The sequence below is a fragment of the Aegilops tauschii genome, chromosome 5 (genome assembly GCF_002575655.3).
Source record: "Aegilops tauschii subsp. strangulata cultivar AL8/78 chromosome 5, Aet v6.0, whole genome shotgun sequence".
NCBI lineage: Eukaryota > Viridiplantae > Streptophyta > Magnoliopsida > Poales > Poaceae > Aegilops > Aegilops tauschii.
In genome coordinates, this window is record NC_053039.3 from 310,660,750 (window position 1) to 310,666,214 (window position 5,465).

The following is a 5,465-nucleotide window of genomic DNA, read 5'->3' on the forward strand; positions in this document are numbered from 1 at the left end:
AATCAATTCCTTGTTGCTGAGAAAAGCCACGACAAACCCACCTGGCTTTATATCGTGAGAGGCTCCCATCGGAGTGGAACTTTTGGCGAAAAATCCATTTGCCAGAAACAATATTTGTATTGGGAGGACGAGGAACAAGTTACCAGGTGTTGTTTTGAAGTAAAGCATTATATTCTTCTTGCATGGCAGCGGCCCAATTGGGATCAAGTAGAGCAGTTTTGTAATTCTTTGGAAGAGAAGTGAGAGATACGGAGGTATGAAGGTTTAGGCGGTCTTGGGGTTGATGAAATCCTGATTTGGCCCTAGTACGCATGCGATGATCATTAATCGGGGCTGCTGTAGGAATAGCACGAGGGGGTAAGGTGGGTACTGGTGAGTCCGGCGCAGCGGAAGAGTCGGACGAAGGAGTAGGGCTGGGTGGTGGAGTGGGAGTAGGGGCCGGGGGTGTTGGGGAGGGAGCAGGGGCCGGGGGTGTTGGGGACGTCTCGGGTGGGGTGAGTGTATGGTTGGGATTGGCTATGGTGGGTGTTAATGGTGGTGGTGATAAGTTGTGTTCGGCAGGTAGGGGAGTATATAGTTGGAAAGGACAGGGAGAGGGGGTGTTTGCGGAGCTAGGGGTGTTGGATGGTGTAGTAGTGCGCTGTGAGAAAGGAAAAATATGCTCAGCAAACGTGACATGACGAGAGACATGAACGTGTCCGGTGTGAAGGTCGAGACAGCGATAGCCTTTGTGCTCGTCAGAGAAGCCGAGAAAAGCACATGGGATAGAGCGTGGTGACAATTTATTTGCAGAAGTGGCGTAGGCATTGGGAAAACAGAGACAGCCGAAAACACGAACCGCGGAGTAGTCGGGGTGGGAAAGAAAGAGGGAATAATAGGGAGTAGTGTTGGGTTTAGTTTTAGAAGGTCGAATATTTAGAAGGAAGGTGGCCATGTGTAGGGCTTCAGCCCAAAACTTGGGAGGCATAGATGATTGAATGAGGAGAGTGCGAACTATATCATTGAGGGTGCAAAGAGAGCGTTCTACTTTACCATTTTGAGGGGATGTGTAGGGACATGAGAACCTAAGCAGGATGCCATGTTGTAAGAAGAAAGTACGATTTTTAATGTTATCAAACTCGTGACCATTGTCACATTGGATAAAGCGAATTGGGAGGAAGAAGTGAACAAACACATAGCGTTGAAAATTAAGGAAAAGAGAATGGACCTCGGATTTGTTGCGTAGAGGAAAAGTCCAGACAAAGTGGGTGAAATCATCTAGGATAACAAGGTAGTATTTAAAACCCGAAACACTTGCAATGGGAGAGGTCCATAAATCACAATGTATTAATTCAAAGGGATAAGTGCTACAAGAACTAGAGGAACTAAAGGGAAGACGCACATGTTTGCCTAATTGACAAGACTCGCAAAACACAGAATTATGATAGTCCCTATTACATGGTATGGTAAATTCACTAAGCATAGAAGCTAAGACGGCGGGGTTGGGATGGCCCAAGCGACGATGCCAGAGATCGACGAAGGCCAGCATGGATGTTGGAGGGGTGGCGGCAGGAACTCCATTAAGAGAATAAAGATCACCGGAGCTATTGAAGCGAGCGATCTCGACCTTGGTCAGGTAATCCTTCACAGATAAACCAAAAGGGTCAAATTCAGCCGAGACTAGATTGTCGCAAGTAAATTGGCGAACAGAGATAAGATTTTTAATGAGGGCGGGTGCAACTAGAACATCGCGAAGTAAAAGAGGTTTGGTGGAAGAGGGAAGTTGAGCCTGACCAACACAATATATAGGAATAGATGATCCATCTCCAAGGATAATGGAAGGGAAAGGAGATTTAGTGCAAGAAGATAACCAATTACTAGATGCAGACATATGACTAGAGGCCCCTGAATCAAAGATCCAATGCGTACCTGAGTTTCCTTGTGCAGCAAAGTTATTCATGGCCTGGAGAAAGGCAGCTTGATCCCAGCTCGGCGTCGCAGGTGAGGGTGGCGTCGGAAGCAGTGCCGGCGGATATGATGGTGAAGGCAGTAGGGCCGGCTGGGGGGTGTAGTAGGCATTGGCCGGCTGTGGTGGGGGTGGCGTCGGGAGCAGGGCCGGCTGAGGTGTGTAGTAGGCGCCGCCGTCGGTGGTGTAATGACCATAAGGAGCATACGTCGGGGCGGCGTGATAGGCATTGGCCGGCTGTCGGGGGTTGAGAACCCCGGGAGCACCAGTAGGCGGCCGAAGGCCGGGTTGCCAGGCACCTGAATATGCCGGCGGAGCACCAAGGGTGGACGGAGCGGACCAGGGCATGGGCCATGCTTGAACAAGCCCCGTCCAAGGATCATGAGGAGGCCGCCATGCAACCGCAGATGGAGCACTGGTGGGTGGTGCAGGACTCGGTGCTGGTGATGTCGTCGGCGGAACCGAACGAGTCGACGGCGGCCTGTAGATAGGGTTTTTGCCGCGGTAGTTCGGACTAGGACGCCAGCCTGGGGGCGGTTGAACAGATGACGATGCGGACGGCCCGGCGGCAGGAGCCGGCATGGAAGGCGGCGCTGGTGTAGACGACAGAGGAGGACGAGCCGCAGCATGAAAGACCTTGGGGCTAGAGTCCTTGCGAGCTTGTGTTTCCGCCGCGAGTTGTAGCAAGGAACGAACTTTAGCGAAGGTAGGAGGGGGCCGTATCATCGGTATGAACGAGGCTTGCTTGTCAAAGTCTTCGCTGAGGCCGCCGCCGACGATATTGATTAGCTGTGAGTCGTTAACTGTATCGCCGAGTTCGCGGAGCTCATCACCAATGGTCTTAACGCGCTGGCAGAACAGGTTCACCGGGGCGTCTCCTTGCACCATATTGCGAAGCTCGGTGTGGAAGCGTTTTTCCGAGCGTCGGTGTTGCTTTGGAAGAGCTGACGGAGGGAGTGCCAGATGTTAGCAGCGGTGGCGCCGTCGTGATCGAGCATGTTGAAGATCTCGGTGGTGATGCGGGTGTAGAACCACTGGACGATCGCGAGATCGTCTTTCAACCATTGCGGATCGTCGGGGCGGGGAAGACAGTTGGCGGTGACATGCGAGCGCAGGTTGCAGCGGCCGAGGTGGAGATCGAAGAGATGTCTCCAATGGTAGTAGTTGTGGGCGGCAAGATCAAGAACTATGGGGATGTAGGGGCTGACGTCGGAGATTGTGTCAGCAAGAGATATTGGTGCGGCGAGGATGGGTGCAGGGTAGTTTTGTGGAGCTATGGTGAGGGCCGAGAGAGAAGCGGCCGCGGCGTTGGCAGCCTTGGCGATGAGTGCGGCCCGGCGCTCGAAGTAGCCGGGCGGCGGCAGCGGCGGTGGCGTTGGCGGAGCCATACCCTAAACCCTGGGACCGGTATCTGATACCATGATAGCTGAATAAAACTGTTGCTTATTGATGATTTGGTGCAGCATACAAGAGTATATAAGAGGGTACAAACCGACTTGGGTAGGGGTACAAAACTGACTTGGACTAGAAGTCGTATACCATAATGACTACTCTAACAAGTACAAAGAATTTGAACCTGTCATGCATCTATAATACTCCCTCCGTTCCTAAATATAAGTCTTTGAAGAGAATCCACTATGAACCACATACGGATGTATGTAGATGCATTTTAGAGTATAGATTCACTCATTTTGCTCCGTATGTAGTCCATAGTGAAATCTCTACAAAGACTTATATTTAGGAACGGAGGGAGTAGAAAGAAGTGCAGCTTTGGCAGCACTGCTGGCATGCAGTGCCGTCCTTGAAGAGCGCCTTGCTAAGCACGGTTGTCCGCGTCTCGTGCCCGGCTGATTATAGGTTACCGGCCGTACACGTATAGTCCTCGTCGACGAGGTCCTCACAGCCGACGCCATGGCGACCATGGCAGTCGGCCTGGAGGTGCCCAAGGACGAGAGCGACGACTCATCCGCCGGCGTGCTGCGCGAGCGTTTCCTCGTCATCGACTTCCTCGCGCCCGGCGAACACGTGCTGCTGTGTGATGGTTCCTCCCGCCAACGAGCACCCGCTCGTGCCCGATGGTGGTCGGGCGTGGCGAGTACAACATCATCTCGGGGACGTCTGCGGCGTGCCCGCACGTCGCCGACTCGCCGGTGTCACGGACTGTGATCATAAGGTATATTCGGCACAGATGGCGAACGCCAGCCCGCTCGACAAGATCACAAGAACGGCGGGGGGGGGGGGGCATCCTCGACTTCAGCACTGTCGGGGGCATGACGCGGCTGGTGGCCCGGGCTGGGCCGGGTTTGTCCTCCCACGGCAGACTTGAGTTGCTTCCGGCATGGACACGGCTGGTGGCCGGGGCCGGGTTCGTCCTCTCCCGTGACGCTCAGGCCCCGACGCCAGCGTGGGACGAGAAGACCCGGTGCGCCGTGTCGGGGTTGCAGTAGATGTAGTGGACGCCGGCTCTGGTCGCCACGCGGCAGACGACCTTGCCGCGGTGTCAACACATCGGAGTCGGACGTGCTGTTGTTGTTCCGCCTCACCACGAGGCCGCACCAGCCACCGGGTGGCGCTTCTTGGCAGAATCATCGGCGGCAACACCGTGGGGGAGGCGCTGCACTGCCTCTTCCGGCTGTCGGCAATGCGAGAGCTCGCCGGCCGTAGCTATGGGGTTCACGGCGCCCGTGGCGTGCATCACCCTTGTCGTCTTCTTCTTGCCGGTCCTCTCATTCGACCGGCGTAACGCCGGGGTCCATGGACTGACTGCTCGCCACCAGGCTTGTCTCCCCCGTACTGCAGCAACCGCCACTCTGCATGGCCGATCCTCCGCCCAGCCCAGCTTCCCCCTCCTTGTCCCTCGACCCGACTCGCGATCCATAGGAAGGAGCTAAGCTCGGTGGTTGCTTGTAGCCTTGTAGGCCGTAGTTTATGTTGTTACAGTATATGACATGAACATATTTTCTTGCTGAACCTGACATGCATCTAACAGAGGTGCAAAAAAAACAGAGGTACGGATCTGGCGCGTCCATGCTCATCATGCACCACACGTGTTGCGGTTGGAGCTCCCAGAGGGTGCACCTCGCAGGCCCACCGGGCGAACACCACAGGCGAGGGAATTTGTAACGGGCCTCGATCTAGCCTAGGGCGCTGGAGAGAATTGGGGATCGAAGAGAAAGGGGGATCTGGGGAGGAGGAAGAGGGAGGAGACGGATTGCAGGAAGGGGTAGGTGAGGGAAGGTGAGCTTCCTCTCTCTCCAATTCTTAATTCAGTTTCTTGATGCCGCTACAGTCACCCATCAGGCCATACATATAATTCCAGCCTCCCGATACACACGCACTCACCACACACACGCTCGAACTGCTAACACTACACAGCTCTAGCCACTACTCACTGACGCTTCGGCCCCACTCACCTCTTGGCCTTGCGTGTTGCTGCTCTTGCCTGTTACAGTCATGAAATTCTCCCCTTGTTGAGTTTCGGCTTGTCCCCAAGCCGGAGATGTTGGAAAACGGTGCTGCA